Source organism: Carassius auratus, chromosome 7, assembly GCF_003368295.1.
Source record: "Carassius auratus strain Wakin chromosome 7, ASM336829v1, whole genome shotgun sequence".
NCBI classification, from domain to species: domain Eukaryota; kingdom Metazoa; phylum Chordata; class Actinopteri; order Cypriniformes; family Cyprinidae; genus Carassius; species Carassius auratus.
The window spans coordinates 9,551,288-9,577,239 of NC_039249.1; the positions used below are offsets into that span (position 1 = coordinate 9,551,288).

General features: G+C 37.7%; 1 long non-coding RNA gene across 1 annotated transcript in view; it reads left to right on the forward strand.

Annotated features, from left to right (window-relative positions):
• The window catches only part of LOC113105844 (uncharacterized), a 56,407-nt gene that overhangs the window by 17,187 nt on the left and 13,268 nt on the right, over positions 1–25,952 (forward strand). Inside the window, exon 2 of the long non-coding RNA XR_003292407.1 lies at positions 25,223–25,312. This is a non-coding gene — a long non-coding RNA (uncharacterized LOC113105844). The remainder of the gene's footprint in view (positions 1–25,222; positions 25,313–25,952) is intronic.

Here is a 25,952-nt window from a genome sequence, read left to right on the forward strand (position 1 = left end):
GCCTTTGTACTTTTGACTGAACTGCATAGCAGCTTTTATGCTGGCTGTTGTTGTTTATTAAATATTTTTATTCAATAATATTTATTATAAATATTAGAATTTATTAATAGCATTTAGTATTGGGAAAAATTACATTATTCTGCCATTAGATGGCAACAAGAGACTGTTTTTATGAGTGAGCAGTAAAGACTTTTATGTTAAAAGAGACTGAAACTTGGTTGTTAACAAGGAAGTTATTTTTACTTTCAACAGCACCTTGTAAGATTGAGCAGTGCTATCATCAGAAATCACCCTTAACAAATGAAAGGATGGTAAAACAAAGCCTATCGCTTTCTTCAGCGGACATTCAAACTAACGTTTTGTTGTGAATATGAAATTGAGCTCAAGAAATAAGCTATATGCAGGTATTCACACTCACTCAGACCATCTCTCATTCATAATACTCAACTCTACATAATACAGTGAGCTGTTTAATACTATTATACAATAAGTTTTCAATGAAGCATCTCAACGTTCCTTCGTTACTAAGGATGTGACGAGATCTCGTGGCAAATACCCTTGCAAAACAATTTGCAGTGTTTACAGCTGCACGATTAATCGTTTAAAATCTCAATACACATTACAATCTCAACACTCACAGGATCATCTTATTCTTGAATGACAGCGATTCACCTATGTCTATTAAGACTGTTTCACATCGCGAGCGTCAATGGAGTGTGAGAAGCACTTCTGTCACTGCTCATGTTAATGAATCATTCATGCTGCTGCTGATCCAGAAAGAGCAACACAAACCACACATCATTGTTTATGTGTTACAGACATTTAAATAACAGAAGCACTTGAATAAAAGTTTATAGTTTGGGAATAAACAGTTATTCTCTCCACAGAAGCGATCAAAACGAAAGTATCTTAAGATGTGTATGTATTTTAACGCTTATCTTCTTCCGCCATGGGGTGGCGACAACTGTGTGTTTAAAAAAAGTATTGGTCATTGAATAGTTAAAGGGATAGTTCACCCAAAAATGAAAATTATGTCATTAATGACTCACCCTCATGTCGTTCCAAACCCTTGTTCATCTTCGGAAACACAGTTTTAGATATTTTAGATTTAGTCCGAGAGCTTTCTGTCCCTCCTTTGAAAACATTTTGTTCTTAGGCTGGTAATAGTAGAGCAAAAAGCAATGATGATGATTTCTGAGAAATAAAGATCTATAGCCCAACTAGTAATAGTTTTACAGATCCCTCTGTTTTGTTGTTTCGTCAGAAAAAGGGAGAGTAAAAGAGAAAAGGATCTCTTAAGTAATGCACTGGTAATGTGAAAGCATCACTTTGAAGTGTTCTTTGAATAAAAGACTTTTAGATCTTCTGACTTTAGAAATCTGTGCCATAAACAGTTATATTTGGTGCTGCCAATGCATATAACATAAAATACCTCTCAAAGAGTTTTTGTTTCTGCACTTATGCCATGGAGTACAGATTGCCGGTCTGAACTCTTTTGACCCTCAGCTTATATTTTCTTATGATTGTTTTATGAGTCAACTTGTCTGTTTCACTTGAAGCTTTCACTGAAATGTAGGATTTTGACTGGTGCCATTTACTTTCAAACATGACTCTGTGAAGAGGATGAAAGACATCTCTGTGAAGTTTTCTAAAAAGTGAAAAGAGTTGAAAGTGCATGTGGACATTTAAGATGTCTGAATACGTACATCATGTGCCATTGTAGCGTGTTTCTCCACATTGTTTCCAAAAAGCCGTCAGGAATGATCAGTGAGCTGAGGCGAGTTTCCAGAGGCTTCCCTCGATTCGGTGACACCCTGCAGAGAGCCTGTCTGAGGCTGAGGAAAAGAGCAAACGCTTATCCCGACCCAAAGACATAAACAATGAATATCCACAATCACTGTTTTGAAACCGCAAAGAACAGGTCCAGAAGTGTGAGACCACTGTGCAAAGCTGGCCTTCGTTGTCTGATTTAAACCTGGAAATACTTTAAAACGAAGATTTATGATGTAAAATGAAAAAGTAATCTATAATATTCTGCGCTATTTTAGGTCACTAATCCAATAAACACATTTATGTCATTGATCACATGAACTTCTTTTGTACAGACAGCTAGGAGACACACTAAATACGAAGGCATTCAACTTTTCACTCAAATTGTTATTGTGATAATATAAAACTGCATTAAATCTAATAAAAGCAACATAAAAGTGGTCTTTTGGATTCCACTGTATATTTCTTAATACGTTTGTCCTATCCTTACTTCCACATAGATCTGGAATAGTCTGTGGAAAGGAAAATGATTCATGAGTTCGAAGTCCTCAAGGTCCAAGATGAATAGTGTTTATTGTAGCTTGGCACATCCCGTCCCTCTCAGTCAACAACGTCTTTGTGCTTTTGCAAAATATGTGTGTTCCATGGATTGTTGCAAGCTGGAAATGTGATATTTCTCAATTCTTTGTACTTATGCTCCCGCATGTACTTAGTCTCTCTCTCTTTGTCTGTCTTTCTGTCTCTCCATCATTTCACCCGCTGCCCTCTCCACTTGTAATTATGTTAAAATAAACAGTAACCCAAGCAGCCACATCACTCGACAACATAACGAAACGACAAAGACATTCCCTGGTTGAGTCAAAACAAAGCGGTGAAATGCTCCAAAGAATTTGTTGCTTTCTGAAGAGGGTTTGCTCTGAAAATAAGTGCATTTATAAAGAATGTTCTATTTGCGAGTAGGATTGAATTTGCAAGCGACAGTGATACGGTAAGCTGAAGCACCAGTAACATCTCTACAGTGAAAGCTGTCTGTGTAACTTTGCTCTACTGACCCTGAAACGGCCTGTGATGTCATTGTACTCCTCAACAGACAGATGAAGACCCACAGAAAACTGACCGGCTGTTATATAATGCTGAATCTCCCAGCCACAGCTTTGCGTTTTAGCTTACTCTCCCTTTGATGGTTTTCACCTCAAACACCTCAAACTACGTCACGGCTCAATTTTGTCCACTCGCCTTGCCTCGATCGTCATCGCTCCCAAACCAACACGGTGTTGGTTAGTGCGATATTTCCATCCAGTGTGATGTGAAGAACCAATTTAACATTTCTGGGCCAAACATTCCGTCTGTTTTCTTGCCGTTTGCCCTGAATGGAAACAAACCAAAACATGACAGAATCATCTGGGTCTATCTTGAAAGATTGCACTCACCATCAAATTACCAGTCACCAAAGTTTTGTTTACCGTCGTTTGAGTGGTTGTGTGGGTTTGTCGTATTAAGCGCTCCACATTGCATCAGAGGCGGTCTCTCTGTGGAATTGAGGGAAGGCCCCTGTTCTCGTTCCAGAACTGATTACATGCACTTGGCAGCCGTTAACCCAGTAGCTATAAGCACATGCTAGATTTAATGTCTTCTACTTAAAAAAAATAAATAAATAAAATAAACCCATATTGATCAACTTGACTGCATCAAATTAATTATAACATTATAACATTAATCTCCGTTTTACCTCTAGATCTTCTTTCTCTCATTCTCTCTTGTCTCTCACACTTTCCAGGCGTATTCTCAGTCCAGGACTGGCGAGCCTAATGATGTGAATGCCTGATGATTGAGGTAATCTTATTAAATTTCAGTAAATACTTGTAGATGTAGAAGAGTCTTTTGAATGCATTTATGTACCTAATGTCAAATAGGTGGTCAAATCGAGTGGTGGATTTTGGTATTTTAATTTCCATGTAAATTTTACATGTTTCAAAAGTTAGGGGTTGGTAAGATTTTTAGTGTTTTTGAAAGAAATCTCTTATTCTCACCACTCACCAAAGTAAATATAGTAAAAACTGATGTTTTGAAATACTTTTGCAGTTTCGCAAAGCTGGATTTTCAGCCGCTATTACTCCAACCTTCAGTGTCTCATGATGCTTCAGAAATTATTTTAATATACTGATTTGGTGCTCATACCATTTCAAAAATATTGTCAATGTGAAAATGAAAACAGCTGTGTCTCTAAATATTCTTAACAGCACAACCATTGTGAAACATTTTGTTTTTCACGACTCTTTAAATAGCCAGTTCAAAAGAACAGCATAAATAGATAGATTTTGTAGCATTATTCATTTTTACAGGCACTTTTGATACTATCGATCAATTTAACATGACCTTGCTGACGAAGCATTCATTTTGAGAGGAAAAAACCCTGACCACACAGATAGATTCTACCTCTTACCACATGGATACATACTGAGGTTTCACAACATTGACCAAAGTTTATTTAAAGTCCAAAAGAGGCTTTGATATATACTAGTGTCAGAGTCTTCAGGACAGGGAGATAAATACACAGTCAACCACGGAGTTTAGAGAAATAAAAACAGATTCTGAACACTAAACCCTACTGGTTATTAGCTGTATAGTCTCCATGTTAACATGAAACATTAGAGTAGGCTATGTTCTTTATATTCTCTTCACTGAATGCATAGGTAAATTAATATATGATGGCTAGAACACATTTAAATTATCAGACTGCCTTGTTTACCTAGTAGCCAAATTCAGTTTTCGACCACATTCTTTTGATGGATTGGCTGAGGCCTCTCTTTCCAGTTCAAATGCCATGGAAAATCTCTTCATCTCTCAGAGGGGAATGATATGCAAGGAATAAGTGGGGGAATACATCGGGGAGAGTAAAATAACCTGCATGAAACATAGAGGTTGTCCTTTTTTTTCCAGGGGGTTGTCCTTTTTCTGTTTGGTTTGTTTTTGAAGTGGTATGTTTGAGGCAGAGCTCCACCAATGGCATAAGGACTTCCGAGGGCCTGTGTGCCCGACACAGAGGTGCTCCACAGGGGAAAGCCTCTGCCAGCACTCTGGCTCTGGTACCCTGGGCAGCCGCCCAGTGGTTTGTGGTAGAGTGCCATGGCAGTGAAACCGCGGCGAGTGCTCCCGCTCCCACATAGTTTCTGGTCAGACTGAAACATTACAGCCCAGAGAACGCTGCCCGTCTCCGCCAGACAGCCTGCATGAGATCAGCACTGCAAACATGCGATCATGAACCCCGCTGCGCAAAGCGTTTATGAACGTGCGACGCCATGGAACACAGCGTGTGGTGGTTTTGTTGTTTTTTTGGGTTGAGCAGTTGAAAGGCTACATTAGATTTGTGGAAGCCATGTTAGCTTATTGTTTATTAGGGTCGACCAGTGCTCATGGCATGCAGTCAAAGACAAAAGCATTACTCTACATGTGTACATAGTCCAAGAAATAATAGATTGAACAAACTAACAATATTTTTCAATGTCTTTTCAAAGCTTTCAACTGCCACATAGAAATATATTAATCTTCATTTGTGGACCTGACTGTGCAAATCTTAATGCTCATTTTGATTTGAAAATTTCATAAAAAATATAATTAATAGCGAATAAGTATTCTGCATGTCACATAATTAACTCACTTAAAAATGTTAAGTTTTATCTTGCCTGTGCAGTTAGGGGCAATTGATTTGCTAATTATGGAAATTATTGAATTAATATTTAATTATTGAAATTTATATTTCAATATAATTTCAAGTAAGTTAGTACAATGACTGAAAAAGTGGTTTAACATATCACACTCATTTGATATGTTTTTCAATATCTTTATTTTCCTCCCTTTTGATGTGACCTCCTTTTTTGTTGTTATAAGTACGTTACATATCTAGAGAGAGAGGGACCGTTAGGGTATAGCTCAATGTCTGTTTATATTTTGTCACACACACATTTCATGCATGTTTCAACTCTTTTCCCACCCTCTGTAAGCAGGACCTTTAGCTTTATTGGAGGACAAATAAAGTCTGTATTGAGGACGTTCTCAGAATTTGGAAAATAAAATAACATTTAATACTATAAAATACTATAAAATAGAGGAAACAGATATTAGATCCAGGAGCTGCAGAGTGTTTGGTTCATGTTTGTTGCTTGGGATTACCATGACAGCCAGCTTCCTTGAATTCATCTCTAGTCTTATCCCTTCATGTCATCTTTTTGCCAAATTTGGATTAAAATCATATGTGGCTGTGATTTACCTTGACCCAGTGGAGACTAGGCCCGGGTCTCTGCTGTGTAGCTCAGAGATGCTATGTTACTCAAGGCTGTTTCACTTTTTTTTCCGGTTGGTTCCAAAAAAGTCTTGACACTGTTGAATGAGCCCTTGTTAAAGCTAACGTTTAATTTTATTCATACTTAACCTATTTACGTAACCTTTCTCTAACCAAGCTGTCCCCTGAGATGAAAGATCATTTTTGAAGAAAAAACCTGGCAGCACTTGGCAACCCTAATCTGGCAACGGAGGCAATAACATATTACATAAGGAGCCACTATTACTGTTGTGGGCTGGTGTAATTGATGTAATTGATGTTTTTGACCTGAAGTGACTTGTGTTTTCAAACAGTTTAACTCACAAATACATTAAGGCCTCTGTTTCAGCACAATTTGATATTCAGAAATGAATTTGCTAATCTTAGTCCCACAGACCGTGATTAATTCGGTGTTATAGAGATCAAAATTATATCTAATGTGCCGACTGCCTGACAACACTAGAGGTCTGTAGCAATAATTTAAGTTTGAATGGCAACCCTCTTTGTAAAGAGAATCACAAGTGGCCCTTTTATTCAATTCCATTGACTCACCATTGCCAGTAACCAATACAACAACATAGAAAACAAACTGAGAGCTGCCTTGTTGTGATTCACAGCCATCATAGTACAAAGAAAAATGAAAGAAACTGAGATTAGTCCTTTTGAAATCACCCCCCCAAGTGTAACATTAACAGCAGTCCGGGAAATGAGATTTAGCTGTAATTTTCATATGCTCTTCCATTTCTTTGCCAGATCCATTCACATGCAAAAAAGAATAAACCCCAAACCATTGAACTTGAGGTAGCGCCTGAGACCTATTTATGTCTAAAATTCACTAAAGAAAATTGCTGTCACTCAGATATTTTCTTGTTGCCGAGCTTAAATGATCACTTGATGAATATAATGCATAGTGGATCCAACAGTACTTGGTTCTTAAAAAGCGCCGTCTGGCCAATTTTTTTCCTATCACTCTTTCTTATTCAAAAAATGACTGTTATGCCTTTGCACTGTGTCTCACCTCTCTAGTAAAATGATTTCACTGCACATGAACACACACAGCGACATGCACGCACATCATTTTTCAGAAGATGGTCTCTTTTAGTATGTTTTTATAAAACCAGCACGCAGTGTGATTTCTCCCTCTGTGTGCCAGAAGACAGTCATACCTCTCTTTGCATTGATGAATATCATCAGGGTCTGTCTACTGTATCCAGCAGCCAGGTACGTCCAGTTGGCTGTTTCCATTAGGTTGTCAGGGTAACGCGTAATTAGATATGATGAATTAAGTCAGTCAGATTGATGACCTGTCTTGGCTTTCATGGCAGAACATCTCGATGCAAATGTCTATTTCTACCTTTTGGGAAATTAATAGGTATAGGATATGATGAAAAGGAACAGTTAATGAGTAATATTCTGTGTGCGAATGTCTTGCAGAAGGCTGTCAACCCATGCAAAGCAGCAATACTGTCATGCTTTTCATAAATTAGAAAAATGTTTGACAGTGTAATCTCAAATTAATGTGTTATGTAAAAATAATATTTATCAGTATTACATTAGTTGATATTAGGTATTGTGCCTATATTTATGTTTAGATCTCCTTTTTATCATCTAACTTAGGTTTGTCAACAAGCAGAGCTGATGATAGTTAGCTGCAGATAATCCACCAACAATACAGGAGCATCATGGGTTAAGATGCTTTTTTGGCGTTTAAATAAATTGATAAATGCAACTCCTGCAATTACTGCACATCTTAATAAATCCTCACAGTAGATTTCAACATCAAAAGAGAGTTTGCACTGGCACATACTGTTAGTAAATCTGGCCCTTAGTGTTTTATTTTTAATTTATCTAGACAAAATAATTTAGAATATTGACCTTTTATCTGCCATTGCAAAAAATAATTTTGGGCTTATTGGCATTAGCCAGAATATGAATATGACTGCATCCCTAGAAACATAATTTAATGATGTTTCTGAAGCACATCCAAAAAGCACAGACAATGCCATATGTGCTGTTAGAAGCACATTGATCATTTGTCTCTAAAGACATTTCATAAACACTGTGTGACTGGGTTTGACCACAACATTCAGGTGTCTTAAATGCAGTTCATGTTAAGGCAATAACTACTCTAGGAATCTGTAGACACACCATGAACACCAGCAGATCCAAGCACGAATGTGAGACTCCTTCAATAGAGAGGCTCCTTGAGTACAAATAGCTTGTTGTCTGCATCATGCATTTTGATGCATTGTCAACATAATGCATTTCCACCAACCCAGCCAGAGAAAATATCATAGCTCCACTTTATTTTTCGTACATGGTCAGTTTTCCTAAACATCTCTGGCTTTTTCTTGAAGAAGTATGATGTTTTCATGCTCTAGATCTAATTTCCTCCACGTCAGGTTGAGCCACGACATAAAATCATAATTCAAAATTTTCTTGTGTATGTGAATGTGTGTGTCTCTGTGTGTATGCACTGTAAGTAAATGGAACTGGGATTTTTGAACAAAGGGAACATTCAGATGGTGCCATGGAGACGAACGCTGCCGGGCATGTTAAGCCACCGGCGCTGGAAAAAGTTGGAGATCCAGAGCACATAAGCAGGGGTGTGGGATCTCGTGGTGTGTGCTGTGCACTGATAAAAAGAGAAAGAAAAACCCATACAGTTCCTGATGTTTCTCAGGAGTAGAGGTTCACATGCACTGCCAGTTTTGTCCTTTGTGCAAGTCTGACAGTGTTGTGCTTTACTCTGACTCTTTATTAGGGTCATATTTAGAATCAGCTCCATTATTTTAAAAATTGCAGAATCAAATGGCATTCCGTAAGTTCTTATACCTGTGCAAAGAAACCAAAAATAACAACTTTATTGAAAGTCATTGTTTGTTAAACGACAAATTTTTCTCCTCCGGGTCAATCTCCACCACTATTCATGACAGTACCATGATGCATGCATGTGCATTCCTCTACTTGTAAACAAGGTGCAGCACATTCAGGTTCAGCCTCAAAACACCAGCTCCTTTATCAGCAGCAACACACGCATGTGTCGTGGTACTCATGTTAACATGTAGTTGAGACTGACATGGAAGGGAAGAATTATTGAATAAAGTCATTATCACAGGAACTAGGAACATATTTAGTTATAGGGACTCAGTTTGGGAGAACTAATTTAGCTCCTACTTTAGAGTAGGTCTAAAACGATTCTATAGGAACAGCCAGTGATGTCTGCGTATGTTGATTAGCCAAATGAATACATAACAAGGCTATCCGGGATTTTTAAAATGCCATGTAAAAATATTTACTCCACCACAAACGAAAATAGTAATTACAGCATTTGCATGTTGTTGTTACGCTCTTTTCCCAGCCTTGATGATATGTAACGCTGCAATTTGTCTCAGGAAATTTAGTCCGATTTTCATGCTATTTCCATCTCGCAATTTGTATGTTTACATTCCATCTCCGTTATCATGAAACCCGTGTCACACTAAAAAAACTTCTCCGATCATTGCATTCTGCATTCACCGGTTGCTGAACATTTTTAAATGTTGCGAATAAAGACATCACTGTCAGCCTCTTCAGAGTTCCCGCTGCCGATGCAAATGCAGCCAGGAAAATGGCCTGACGGAGAGAACTATGCTGTGCAAAAGTGCCATATGCAGGATCAGAAAACTATCGGATTTCATAAAAAAAAAAAAATCTTAATTTGTGTTCCAAAGATAAACAAAGGTCTGTACGAGTTTGGAACCACACAAGAGTAAGTAATTAATGACAGAACTTTAATCTACAAAGCAAAACATACAGCGAGACAAATGTATCTGATTCCCAAATGAATATCCAAATCGGTTCTTTTAAAAAACATACAACATGATCAGTGTAGTCCAGTTACTATACAGTGTACCGTATTTTTCGGACTATAAGTCGCACCTGAGTATAAGTCACATCTGTCCAAAAATACATCATGACGAGGAAAAAAACATAAGTCGCACTGGACTATAAGTCGCATTTATTTAGAACCAAGAACCAAGAGAAAACATTAGCATCTACAGCCGTGAGAGGGCACTCTATGCTTTCTTTGGTAGGTTACAGGAGTACTGAGCAGCATAAAGCGCCCTCTTGCGGCTGTAGACGGTAATGTTTTCTCTTGTTTCATTTCTCTCGGTTCATGTCAAATTAATTTCGATAAAGAAGTCGCGCCTGACTATAAGTCACAGGACCAGGCAAACTATGAAAAAAGTGTGACTTATAATCCAGAAAATACGGTAACAACTATTATGAGCAACTTCTTTTTAGTGATTCAAAACCTTACTTTGCAACCAATGGCCTTGTTCCAAATGGCCCCCCATAACATCATGATCTTCCTATGAATCCACAATTTTTTGATATAATGGAACTTGTCCGGTAGAATGTGGAGCTCACCTCAATTTGCGCTCAGCAGAAGTGCACATTGAGGACACTTAGTGGCCACTGAGGGAGCACTCCCAAGCACCCTTCTGAAAGCTAAAATGGCCTCTTGGACTTAATAGACACTTGCACGTGGCAGCAGTCCAAAAGTGCACATGAATTATGCCATTTGGGACAGCGCTGAATACAGAATCAAATGAATCAGCTGTATTCCACTGAGTTTGCAAGGTTTGTGAAACTAAATGTTCATTCATTCAAAGATTTGTTTAAATTATATAAATGTGTATTTGCTAAATGCTGACAGCAAACAAGAAAGTTTTATAATGTTTGCCTTTCTATTACTAATAGGCCTAATATAAAAACAATCGTTATAATAATTTCTGTATTCATTAATTCCTTTGTTTAACCGTTCTATCTGATTATTAGACAGACTTCTATTCGTATTAGACAGAACTGATAACGACGATGACCAACAGAGAGAGTGTGAGCACTGTGTGCAATCAGGCGCTGCCGCTCTCAGCACCGTCAAAATAAAAGTACGGCGTGCCATAATAACACGTCGGCCAAGCAGAAAAACTTATCGGCCAATGCCGATATTTGCCGATATATCAGTCGACCACTAATGGTAAGAAACAAAGTACCCAAGTCAGTCTGAACTGCATCTATAGCAGGTTTCTAGTACCCGTCTAACCGTATATTTCTCTTCACTAGCCAGGTGTTGATGAACCCGTAGGCTATGTAGCAGCGGGGTATTCAGAAGCAGGGGCCCAAAGCCCAAACAGACATCCCATACTGATCCCCCTTTGGTGGACCACAGGGGCCATAGGAAGCACCGCCCTCTGTGTCTCCACACTGTACACCCCCCTGCAGACCCCCAAACTATGTCCACATTGAATACTGGGATCCCTCAGGGCGTGAGGGGCAATTAAGCTCAGTACAGACGCCTTTTCTTAAGCTAAAAACACCCTGGTACCCACAAAAACCGGCCCCTGCAGTGTATGGTATTTATTTGCCTCCTTGCGCACGTACACATATGCACACATTCTTGACTAAGTACATTCTCATACCTTAACCCACATTCTGCCCTGCCTCTCACACCTGGAACCAATGTGTGAACCACCAAATGAAGGAAGGTATGAACAAATTAACTAACACGCAAGTGTACCGAGGAGTAATGAGACACTTTATTCAGCTTTATTAATACACACACTAACGTACCTGATTATTTTCTCAGACCGTCATTTTAACGAATATTAACGCATTAACCTTCCATTTTTTTTTAATGTTTCACCCTAAGGGTTGGTCAAGAATTGAAATCAGTCATTATATATCTAGTGTATATTTGTTTGTGTGAATGTCTACAGGCTTTTGGTGTACACATGAGCAGGTCTGGGTGTGTTTTTGTGCGCGGGAATCATTAGGCGTCTCTTTTATTGACCCCTTTTATGGGTGAGCATAAAAATTCTTGTGTGGTAAGAACATAATGTTGTTTTAATTTCATTTTGGGCAACTACAAAGAACACCTCCCTCCCAAACATCTACTCTGTAGCTTTGACCGAACGCATCTTGTAAACAAAGCCACAGGACGTTTAACAAGTCACACCAGACCACTTGTGGATGTGTGCAGTAACCTTTCATATGCTTACATCTGTGCTTTAGCTTGTATCTGTCTAGAATGTTGGCTGGCCGAGGGTGAGGTTCTCTGTATCTTCTAGAATGATAGTGCTGTGCTAGATGATAGCGGCATGGTTTGCATACATTAACATTATTGCAGTTTAGTTTTCTTGCATATGTTATGGTGAAGTGAAAGGATTAAACTATATTTGTCAGTAAATTGTTTTGTTTGTTAATAAAAGTTCACAGTTTATTTCAATAGTCTACTGTAGACTAAGTAGTAAGTTTGCAACTACATATACTACTAATGCTTATTAATATTGAACTACATGTTCATGTCAGCAAACTCTCTTAGAGAATTAGTAGACTGTTAAATCAGGGTTAGTAGAAAAAGTCAACATTTTGGCAAAATTAATAGAATATTGGTTAAAATAAAGTGCTGACAGACAATAAAAAGGCAGTCTGACTGGTAGTTGACACATGTAGTTTTTAATTATAAAAAAATAAAGTGTTGTAATGGTGTTACTCATAGAGCCCAAAAAATAAATAAATGCATAAAATAAAATAAATATATTAATAAGATTTATAATAATTAAAATATGTAATAAAAAACACAGCTTAATGAAATATATATATATATATATATATATATATATATATATAATTTTTTTTTTTTACTTCATCTGCCAAAATACAGTGCAGAAGTGTCAAGTATAGACTTCATATCTTTAACTTTTTAGGTAATGATAAAGGTATCTATTAAAGTGTTTTTTTTCTTTGATGTACAGTGTTTTGCATATGTACTGTTGACTCTGTGCAAAAATGCAATGTCATCTGCTGCTTTGTTTGTAGCGCTGTTATATTTTAGTGCCCTTCTCCTGGTGTGTTATAGTACTTAGCTAGCTTGTCCAGTGGCCACCCCATAAACTTTACAGCTCAGATGTAATTAAACTGAATGTTTTAATTGACTTTCATTAGGCTTTACAAGGCGCCACACTTTTTCTTCAACACACATGCACCTCTAAAACAGTACAAATTATCCCCAGTAAAGCATGGATATAAACATAAACCTCAATTTAACCACTGAACGTATTTGCTCAAGTATGATAAATGTGTAACTGCTATTAAACTGAGCCTGTAAATACTTTTGAAAGCAGAAAACCTATTTAGAGTTGTATTTCAGATTTAAAAAAAAAAAGTTTGTACCTAGTTATTCTTAATGCTTACATAAAATAATACAAATTAGGACTATTGAGGTCTTTCATAATCATTTTTTATATCAAGTACCGAATCTAGACACACTGATTTCTCAAAGTAAATACTTCAGTAATTCCTTAATTATCTGCAAGTTCTCTTTCATATCCACTGCTCTCCCAGGATGCCTTTTCTCCAAGCTGCTATATTTCCTGCAGAACACCTTTGTTCCCCTCTTTACCATGAGATGGCGCTAATGTAGTCTTTTGTGCTTCTGTCATGCCCATTGTTACCATGAATATAGATGTGATTCCTTCATTTGGTACATTGCTTAGTGTGCATTTTTTTCCTCTCGCATAATTATCAGCTCATTCGTCACTCTTAAGAGAAAGTTTTATTGTGGTGTCATGTATCTTAAGCTGTTAATGGTTCATAGATGTCTGAAACACATGAAGATTTAGATATAACAGAAGACAAACTTCAGAATTAATCTCACTGAACAATTTGTTTGGGCAAAATGTGATTGCACGGTTCAAAAGACAAAGTTGACTGTGAAAGAAGCGAGTGAAAGAAGCCGGGAGGAGCAGGTCAGAGGTCATTGTGTCTCCTGTGCACATCTCTCGCTTTCATTCACAGGGTTTAAGTGGTTTTATTATCCTCTAAGCCCTTGCTCCCGTGTTCTTCCTTTCTCTCCCATTGCCCTTTAAAGAGTAACCAGAGCCAGCCAGAGGACAGCGGGCATGCGGAGACGAACACTCTGGCCCAAAAAGTGAAAGAGAGAGAAAGAGGAGAGAAAGACACTGAATGGAAGGAGAGGCCAGCAGCAAATGGGGCTGTTTTAGAAAGTGGGGTAGTTAGCAGATAAAAACTGTCTCCAGACTGTAAAAAGATCCTTCCTCCTCTTCATCACTCCCCCTTCTGTTGCCCTCCCTCTTTTTCTACAAAAGAAGCACCAGTTTATCTCTGTGCCCTTAATTGGGGCCGGAGACAGAGAGCTACTCAAGGCCGTTTAGACCCCAGACGCCTTTCTACTGTTCATTCATCCCTCCTCTCTTTCTTTCTGTCTATCTCTCTGACCCTCATGATTTTGAGCCCTCACTTTCTTTTCTGTCGCTCTCCCCTGACTCCACGCCCTCGATCTTTCTGCTGTCTTCTATCTGTCCCTCAGTTTTCTTTTTGTGCGGCTCTATCGGATTCTCGCTGGTGACATAGCTCTTACTTTTCCCTCACATTAGTGAAAGGTGCACACACACATACACGTATCAGAACGATTAGAGATAGAGTGTGTGTGTGTGTGTGTGTGTGTGTGTGTGAGATACTCTTTGCTGAACATGGGAAACTGAGGTGCGACTCTGTAGGTTCACTGAAAGGTGGATGCATTCAAAACCCGACCACACAAAGAGAGACCCAAGAGAAGTGATACCAAAAGCATCAATGCCAAAAAAAAAAACTCTGTAACAATGCTGTGTGTTTAAAGAGAATGTTTCTTGGTAATATTTTACTTAAATTCTTATGGATTATAAAGTGTTATTAAAGGGTATAATGCATTAATAATTATTCATAATGTATGTTGTAATACATTATATCTTTTCATAAATAATTTTAACCAAATTTAAAATACGGTACATACTGTACCACCGGTTTCACAGTCAAGGCTTAAGCTAGTCCGAGACTAAAACGCATTTTTGTGCTGTCTCAACTGAAAATATCATGCTCTGACATATATTAAAATGCCAATGTCATTGTTCTGTGTCAAGATGCCCACATGTAGTGTTTTCTTCTAAGGCACTCTTGTAAAAGTTGTTTAAATATCTTAATTTATCTAAGGCCTAGTCCTGGTTAAAGCTGTTTGTGAAACCGGGCCATAGTGTAACAATTGATAAGTGTTATAATGTTACAATTATTCATACGATTGTACAATGCTTTATAAAATGAATAACAAGGCATAATTAAAGAATTAAAACTACTTTTATAATCACTATACATTAGGGCTGCACTGAATGTTCGGCAACCTAAATTATAAGAATAAGTAGCCTAAAATTAAATTTAAAAAATTTAATTTATTCATTTAGCAGACGCTTTTATCCAAAGCGACTTACAGTGCATTCAGGCTATCAATTTTTACATATCATATGTTCCCAGGGAATCCCAGGGAAACCCCAATCTTGCGCTTGCTTGCTTGCTAGCGCAGTGCTCTACCAGTCGAGCTACAGGAACACGAAAAAAGCCTAAAAAGGCCGAATAAATTTTGCCGAACAATGACGTTTTTAATGACGCAATCAAATAACCCGCGTAGAGTGAGAGGCGCGCGCTTTATGCAGCAAACTTGTCAGCAGTGTGGAAGCACTTTAAAAAGTGTCAGATAAAGAGGCAAAAATGGCCGTTTGCACACATTGTTCTGGATTTAGGGAAAGCCGCTAAGTGATGGAGACGGTCAGGTGATGCACAGCGCAGGAGATGTAAACAGCGCAGAGCAGTGGCGTAACGAGCCAACACCGGGTCCTTAAGCAGCATTATCAAGGCGGGCCCCCCTACTACAACACATGATGATGCTACGCGCACCAAAAAAAAAAAAAAAAACAGCTGGTGTCTGCGCACCATAATAACACATTGTTACCGTTACTGTCACTGCTATATACACATAGGGCATAGGTCCAAATACATAAAAAAGATGCTCACTTAAATTATAGCTGCATTTTCCGGGCTTTCCTCTGTGCGAAGTTGTCGATCATATCCTTAAGGTCCAGATTGCGCGCACGGGCATTCTCAGTTGACAGTATGGCAGTAAGTCCTCTAAGTCCAGAGAGACGACTCTGTCCCATTGAGCTCCTGAGATAGTTTTTAATCAGTTTTAGTTTTGGAAAAGAACGCTCTGCAGAGGCCACTGTCACTGGGATGGTTAGAAAAATCATGAAATCAGTGCAAACCACTTTTGTGTTTATAATTTGACGACTCCATGCCTGTCTCAAGTTCAACGTTTTTTTTACTGTTTTGCACGCAATGCCATGTTCACCTGGGGATTCCCCAGTTCCAATTAGAAACAAATTACACCAAATTTATCATTGTTCGTTTCAAAAATTTATTTAATTTTCAGTCAAATATGCTTTTGTCATTATTTATTCAAATCAATTCGCAAAAAATTTAAATGCGATCAAACTAAAAGTAGTCAAATGCGATAGGGGGACCCGGCTGTCAATCAAAATCTTCCAGTAACGCGGGCGGGCCCCTGATTGGTCCGGGCCCGTAAGCAACCGCTTACCGATAGTTACGCCTGTGGCGCAGAGTAACGGGCTCGTACTACAGATGAGCCGTGCACAGTCTCGCTGTCTGACATGTTCGATGAGATCCTCCAAGAGAATAACCCATTTACAAGACAGAGGACAAGCTCGACCGCTCAACAGTTAGATGGGCAGTGTTGTGCCTGAACGCGTTCATTGAATGATAGTTCATGAACTCGTTCATATTTTGGGCGAACGTGAACTGAACGTGCTGTATACTACCTGATGAACGTTACTGTCAACTCGTTTATTCTGGTGTCTGTGAACGGCACGCTCTCTCAGGTTAACTTCGTTCAATAGGGTACCAGATTTCTATAGAGCCTTCCAGGCGAAAACCCGGCTAAAACACACCGTAAACGGGTCTTAATATGTTGCGAAAAAACACCCAATCTGGCAACACCAGCCACCAGTGTCGCACCGCTGTCCGCCGCATGCGTGACGCGTCATCAAAAAAAAAAAAAAAAAAAAAAAAAAGGCGACAGCAGCATGTAGCAAGAAGGCGTATGATCATTTAAAAGAATTGTATTATGTTTATGACAAGGTCGGTGAGAATGGGGGACAAAGCATTAGAGCAACAAGGGGGAAGTGCTGTCCCCTCAATGCTAATGTAAACCCTGTTTGGATAAGGATTCAAAATTGGATATGAAGATGAAATCTGACGCATAGCTTTATTGTTAAAACTGATAAAATAATTGCTGTCTGTGATTCTATATGGGCTATGGCAATTATTGTGAAAAATAATAGCTTGCAGCAACATATGAAAAAAAAAAAAGAACTACTGTATGAACTTAATTTTGTAGTTTGAACTATGAACTGAACTAGTTCATTTTAAAATTTGTGAATTGAACTTTGAACTAGTTCATGTAGAAAGTGAACTTTCCCAACACTGTAGATGGGTATCTCTCAGAAGTCCCCATCCCCAGGAGCAATAACCCTCTCGAATTTTGGAGGACCAATCAAAGGCCGCTTTCCCGACCTGGCGCAGATGGCACGCATGTAGGCTCCTTGTATGGGAAATTAATTTAAGATTTTATTTATATTTTGGATTATGGTAACACTTTATAAGTAGTTTCTATTTTTAACATTAACAATGAAAAGCCCTTATTAAAAGCATTTATTAATCTTAATGTTAACATTTACTAATACAGTATTAAAATAAAGTATCACATTTGTAATTTCTGAATTAAAAAGTATGAAAAGTGGTAGGCCTATTTTGTTAAAATTGTTAAAGGGGGCGTGAAATGCTCGTTTTCACTCAATATCCTGTTAATCTTGAGTACCTATAGAGTAGTACTGCATCCTTCATAACTCCAAAAAGTCTTTAGTTTTATTATATTCATAAGAGAAAGATAGTCTGTACCGATTTTTCCCGAAAAAACACAACCGTCTGGAGGCGTGACGTGTGGGCGGAGCTACAGAATCACGAGCGCAGTAGGCTTTTGCGTTGAGAGCGTTTGGAAGCTGTGACATTATCGTGAGGGAAAAACCATCATCCAAAACAAACCATGGCTTACAGTCAGATTCAGCCGTTTATTTATGATCCAGAATCAGATCCCGAGGCTGAAACTGAACGAGAGCAGCAGCAGCACCGACTCGCTCCGAGCGGGGCTCGAACCCGGGTCTCCGGCATGGGAGGGGACGCACTAACAAGGAGGCAGAGATACTTGAAGCAGTTTTACTCACCGCCTGCGGTTCCGACCCACGATCGTGACCCTTTTTCGTTGGGACTGCATCATCCTTAAGAAATAAACGATACGCAAATCCGTCGTCAAACTGGGCCTTGTTTGTAAAACAAGCATCTTCGAAATGCAGGGAACAAACAAAAACACTTGCACAACTCCGTTGATGCGCTGTAAAAATAAACTCCATCCACTGGTCCCTTAATGCTGTTTTTTTTTTTTTTTTTTTTTTTTTTTGGGTAATCTGTGCAGGGTTGTCTTGCCCTGGCAACCAAAAACACACTTCTTTTGTGACTTTTCGCGATGCACTCGCTCTGATCAGTGAATCGCTCTGATCAGTGAAATGTCTGTGCTCAGCCACGCTATACGGGAGCACGCGCTCTTCCGGCAGACGTGCCCTTAGGACCCATATAAGGAAATTCCGCTCCATCTAACGTCACACAGAGCCATACTCGAAAAAAACTTTCCGAAACTTGTGACAAACCGGAAGGAGTATTTTGGAAACTTTCGGCCAAGAATTTCATTTCGGTGCATCCCTACTATACATAAAGGCATTGAGTGTTACCATAAATTTTCTTTAGCAATTTGTTGAGGTCTTTAGTTGCCTTAGCATAGTTACATATGTATTTTCACACACACACACACACACACACACTACTATTCGGAGGTTTGGGTCAGTATGATTTTTTTCCTTTTTGAAAGAAATTTATACATGTAGAATGGGTGAGTTAAAATAAATAAAAAAATGTAAAGACAGTTATAAAAGATTTCTTTTTTTATTTTGAACTTTGTTTATCAAAAATACATTTTGCACAAATATTAAGCAGCACAAGTGCTTTGACAATTTATATAAAAAAAAATTACTTGAGCACCAAATCAGCATATTAAAATGGTTTCTGTTAGGGTTGTGACGGTGAGGAAAGTTTTCCTACGGTTAATCGACGTGTGACAACACCGGTAATACCGGTGTCACTGTGAGGGTGGGGACATTCCATCTTTATTCATCGCACCCCTGGCGCTTTTAATTAGCTTGTAAAAACAGCGTGCGTATTTTACTTTCACTTTCAAATAGCGGCAATTCGGCATAAAGCAATTACTAGTTTTTAATTCTTTTGAATTCCCCCTCTTCTCGCTTTCCTTCGCTTTTAAATACCTTGTAAAAGCACCACATTTTACTTTAACTTTAGAATTAGTGGCAATTTGGCATCAATTGTTTGAATGCAACAACAAAATACAATGTCAAACTCACTTTAGCCTATATATAAAACATATAACTTTTATTAACAAAGCAAATAAAAATACAACATGCTATAGGGCAGAACTAAATTATTTTTTATTACTATAAAAAAATCAAAACAACTGTGGGGGTGTTTAACACCGCTATCACTCTGCACTAGCCTTGTCCAAAAACCCACACTTGCAGTCTTTGCACTTGACTACTTCTATGACGTATTTCCTGTATTTAGCCCAAGTGTTCAAGTGAGGATAAAGACCAAACTTTTCATTACCTGATGGGACACACTTATAGTATTGTAAAAATGCAAGTGTTTACATAGCTTTATTTTAAAATTGCATTTTAGAATCAACTTCTAAATTAGTAGTCCCTATAACATGACCAATTTAATTTGTGCTGCTTCTAATAAAGTGATAAATAGCAGTTCTGAATGTTGTACAGAATAAATATACTAATCTATGCAGCAACAAAACGTGTAGAACTTTGTTTTACTACCAAATTATATGTACTATCTAATTATTATTAATATTTAACTTACATTGGAAAGGTTTCCGTGACCTCTCGCAATCTTGGCAAAAAAGCAGTATTTGAGATTTAGTATGCATTAAGGGCACTGTGCTTTGGTGTTTTTTAAGATCTGGTCAGTCTTGCACACTTCCTGTCGTGCGCACGTGCTCTCAAATGGCCAAGACCACAAGTGTGGCTATTTGGATAAGGCAACTGTCTATTGCGGCAAGCCTAGTTTCTGTAGGATCATGTGACACTCAAGACGAGAAATGACTGCTGAAAATAGCTTTGCCATCACAATAATTAATGGCATTTTAAAATAAAATAAAAATATTTTTAATTATGATAATACTGTAATTCACAAAATTTGTTACAAACATTTTGATCAAATCAAATAATTGCAGCCTTAGTGATCAGGGACTTCTCAAAATATTAAATAACAATAAAATGAAAATTAATCTCGCTCTCTGTCTCTCTCTCTCTCTCTCTCTCTCTCTCTCTCTCCCTCCCTATATATTTATAGTGTGTGTGTGTGTGTGTGTGTAATATTTATTATTTACCCTTAATTAGGTGCTTGACATTCCTCATGACGCTGCATATTTCATGCCCCATGTTACTTTTTGTTTGTCATCTTTTTGACAGTTTGTCTAGGCTGATGCTCAATGATCTGACAAATACAGAAGAAAGCATTCTGGTAAACCATGGCCTAGTGGTTTTAAATAGAAAATAAATCGTTACCAGTATATTAAATTAGCTGTTTATGATCATTTTTTTTTTCTGTTGAAATGTGATTTAAAAAAAATCCCCCTTTCATTTGTAACAGCCTTGTGAAGTCTTAATTCAGCATGTGGAATCACCTGACCCCATCTTCTTTCCCCACCTCAAGCCCCATCTCTAGTTTGCTGTCCAGAGACCTGATTTGAGTACGTTTTGGAGCGAATCCCAGACGAAAATAGTCTTTTTTGAAAAGGAGGACCAGAGACAAAAAGGAGATGAAGAGAGGAATGTCAAACCGTCCTTTCTTTCCCCTCTCTTTCTTTGGGATGAGGCCAGAGGATGCGTTGACTGAATAGCACGACTGTCCGATAAGGTTGCATGCGGGAAATCTGTTACCCCCTCAGGTACTCATGATGGGCTGCACGGTTGGATAGAAACATGTGTGCGAACATGACTGAATAGTGAGAAAGTCCGAGAGAGAGAGAGAGAGAGAGAGAGAGAGAAGATGGTAGTGCTAATTTAAGAAAAAAACAAAGGTCAGATAATAATCTCTCATCCCTTCATTTAAATGGATAACCTCTCCATGAACTCACCTACGTCTCTGAGACTGGCTCTGAGCTTGACCTCTTGAATGGTCTGGGAACCGAACAGATCCCATTCCGTAATCCAAACGTTCCTCGTGATTTTTCTTGGTCCTCTAATAGAGAGAGAGAGAGAGAGAGAGAGAGAGACAGATTCTTAACAAAAGGCCCGTCACCTTCGGGAATCCTCGTATTTCCCTCCAGCCCCTGAGTGGAGCTTTTCAAAATAGCACTTTGGAGCCTGTTGTGGTTGACATGTCGCAACAACATGAAAATGAATGTTCTTTGTCCTTCATCTACCTCTGGGAGCACTCGACAAGATGTTTTTACACTCATGTTTCTAATTTCTCCCTCTTGTAGATTCAATTCAAAAATAAATCAAGGCAGTTGAACTCGGTCCTGTCTAGGTTGAAAGCTCATTACAAGTCTTTTTGGGAACCGTGTTATCCCACCTGAGTTCTTACACTGAGGCCACAGTTATTCTAGAAAGTGTAATTAGCTGTCCATCTGTAGCTCTGAGCGGTTGCCAAATCCTTGGGTCCTACAGGGGACCTGCTGTTTCAACTGACCAATTAAACATCTGGATTCATCCTTTCATTCTGTCCATTAACCCAGACCTAACTGCTGATTTAATTTGACAGGTATTGGCAAGTGAAATCACTGTTCGTTTTACAGGTTTTCATGCGTCTGTAACCTATGTAACAAAAAAACACTTTAGATTGTGTCAATATTTTGTCATTTTCGTTCATTTTAATCAACAAAAACTATTTATTGTCTGTTTTTGTATGTTTTAATGGAAAATCATATTCACAGTGCGATTATACATTCTGAAGTTAAAAGTATAACAACTATAATATATTGTATTATTGCATATGTTAAAGTATATGAATATTTTGAAAGCTTTTGTATATTTTTTCACTTTCAATTAAGTTTTAGTAATTTTGTTATGCTAAATTATGTAGCTTTTCTTTTTTTTACTTCATTTTTAGGTTTAATAATTTAATTTTCTACTTATTTTGGTATTTGGTAACGCAAACTTGTTATTAGAGGGTATAATCCATACTAATTATCCATAATGTGTCACATTATATATTGTTGTTAATAATTATTACCAATTTTAAAATTGATAAGTGTTATGTATATTTTGATGCAATTATTGATGAGATTGTACAATACATTACAATGTGGATTAAGACTATTAATAATAAATTAATGCATTAAAATCAAGCCTATTTTTATAATGCATTTTACATAAAGGCTTTAAGTAAAGTGTTATCAAGTTTTTTTTAATCAAATATAGTATGAATGTTTAATTTTGTTTCAGCCTCTTAATTAACTAGAAATAACTTCTAATAGTTTATTTATCAATAACAACCAATGCATTTGCAATGCATCATTTTGTGCAGATGCAAGTTGTAATATTACATGTATGTTGTGTATATATTCCTTTGGAAAAGCTAGGATTTTAGCGGTGTTCATTCTCTTCAACCTCAGCTCACACAGCTTGAGCAGATCATTCTTTTTAGATTTTTCTCCATCAGAAAACATTGTAAGTGCATTGTTAATAGCTTGCAGTGTTATTGTAAGTTCAATGTGCATGTCTCATATTGTCTTCTGTTGTTGATGACATGAAGAAACACTTAATTATTTTTTTCTGTTATTTTTGTTGTTGAGATTAACACTGATTGACTCAAATTATCGCAGCATTTTCATTCACATGAAAATGTTGCAAGAAGACATAAACAAATTTTTGAGTTTGACAAGTTTAATAACAACATATCACATCACTGAGGAAACTGTCCATAAACTCTTTATTCAGTTTCCATTGTGCTAAATTCTTTTTCCCTCTATTTTCCAATCTTTCCACCTTTTGAATGCCTTAATGATCCTTCAAAGCGGCATTTTTGTGTTTCAGAGTGAGTGGAGTGAGAAATGAGAGGAAAAAGCGAGAGAAATGGATTGTGACAGAGGCAGTAAGGGTAATAGGATTGAGCCTGAACTCGGCAGGGTGGTGCTGCCCTCCTAACTGGACTCACTTCCTCTCTTCTCCTCTTCCCCACTGCGAGGTCAACCAGTCGTCCATCAGATCGCTGGCTAATCCCTTCAGAATGATAGAGTCAGACATGTCTCTGAGACAGGAAGTGTAAAAGGCAAATGATGAATGAAAGAAAGATCACACCCTAAGATGAAGTAGTGTGAGGATTTCATGAGATGTTTGTTGATTGAATGTGCTGGAAATGAAACGGCTTACCCTGTTAGGTTAAATTATTTATGCACTGTGTGGCACAGCATATAGAAGAGGGGCCCATGATACATTTATTTATTTTTTTGATGAATAGAAGTTTTTAAAAGAACAGCATTTTTTTTATATACATTGTTATTTTTTTATAACAACGTAGAAGTCTTTACTACATTTGATCAGTTTAATGGATCCGTGAATAAAAGTATTGATATCTTTAAAGCTTCGAACTTTTGAACTTTAATGTATGTGTATAAATTATGGTTTAATAGTTTAACTTTTTATTGTTTTTTGTTTGTTTTTTTAGAAATAATAATAATTAGAGAAAAAAAATTATACATTTAGGTGCACCTTTACTTTTATTAAGGTGATTTTGTATATCACTGATCGTTGAAGACCCCTAATATGTAGAACACCTTCTTGCCATAGATACAGATAGTGAAAATCAAAATGCCATAGATCACAGAAAAAACTGAGAAAGAGCTACCTAAGAGCCTGGCCATCCCAGATCCATCCATTGATTTTCCAATCGGAGCTTTGGGACTGTGCAAACAATTCCACTGGAGCTGTAGAGCAGATATGCAGACTTCGCTCTTCGAAGCTCAGGGTTGAAACCGAGGCCAGTCTGTTATTATGGTTAAACTGCTACGCTCAAGTTGAGTCGCAGTACAATAGCAGGGCATGGCTCCAACCATGGAGGATCAGAGGAGAAGCCCTGCTATACTACATTTATGGCAGCATTCGTTAAAAAGTTTAAGATTTCGAGAGAGGCAAATAAATGAGGCATGGAAAACATATAAATGGCACATTTTCCTGCCTGAGATAAAAGAACTCAGACAAAACTATTTTATGAAGAAACCAGGGAAAAGAAAAAATGCACATTAAAAATTTGGAGCCTTTTTTGACCTTTTCTTTGCTGTAGTGGTGCCGTATCGATTTAAGTCAACACAGAAAGCCCTACTCTTTTGAGTGCTTGATTGGATAGTTTGTCATCTTTTACTCACCTTAATGTCAGTCCAATCCTTAATGAGTGTTATTTGGGGCACAAGGGATTGAAAAATGTGTTAGTGTTTTTTGTCCATGCAATGAAAGTTGTTTTGGATCTCATTGAATTTCATTGTATGGTCAAAAACAGTTCAAACATTCTTCAGAATATTGTCCTTCATGCTCACAAGAAAGGAAGTCCTATAGGTTTGGAACTACATGATGGTGAGTAAACATGACCAGAATTTTAGTTTAAGTGAAGTACTCCTCTCAACTGTTAGTCACGTTAGTTAGTCACCCTGATTACTGTGGTTTGAGCCGTGAGAACATTCCTCGCACTGTGAAACACATTTGCTCAAATTAAGAAAGTTTGCAGTGAAAACACTTGACAGAACACCCTCCCCCAAACACCTTCTATCATCCAAGCTCAGGAGCCCCTCAAATGGAGGACCCGGTCCCTCTGTCTTGATCCATCAACAGCCGGTGGGCATAAAGGTGGTTCTCTCCAAACGACCCCCCGGAGGCACTAAAATGTTTACTCAGCCACCATTTTGAAAAAGGGATAAAATAACAAAAACGCAGAGACTGAAAGGGCTAAGAGAGAGACTGAGTGGGTGAGTGAGTGACTGAAGGAAGGAAGGAGTGTATGAGTAGTTGAGATGGCATGCCAAGTAATTTTATGCATCGCCATTTCCTTGTGTTTTTGCAGAAAACAGTGTGAATGTCACCCACATGTCATGGTGTCAGTGGAGGGACAGACTGGAGTTTTGTATGGCTGCAAGAATACTGATGAGCTATGGTAAGAGCTTCATTGATACTATTGTTTTCTAGATATCTTTTTTAAAGAGCAAAAATGAATAAAATTAAATAACATCCTTTATGCATAATAATAATACATTTTCACAGAATGTTATTTACCTTATGAAAGATGATTTTATGTAGAAACCAGTAAATCATATCAAAAAAAAATTTTAGCTAGGTTTTCACCAACAGGGTCACATTTATCTTTGTCTTGCTTTGAGCTACAAAAAAAAAAAAAAAAAATTGACATTGATAATATAAACGACACTGATTTATAAAAAAATTAATTGCTTGCATGGATGAATTTTGAAAAATAAGGTCAATAATAAGCATTTATAAAATACAACTATGGGTAAATTGTCAATTTCTGTCAGGGCCACTATCGTCAAAGATGATTGACAGTTAGCATACAGTTTGGATTGGCAAGAACCCCCCCCCCCCCCCCCAAAAAAATAAACACACACATACCCCAGGGTAAACAGAACCACCATATGGTTTTATGTAAACATTTTAGAATTAGTCTGATTCAAAGGAGCTGAATTTATTAGGGAATTTAATGGAGGGTAATTAGCTATTGAGCAATGCAAAGACAGCTGATAATACTGAGGGATCGTATATATGAATTCTTAGATGGGTGT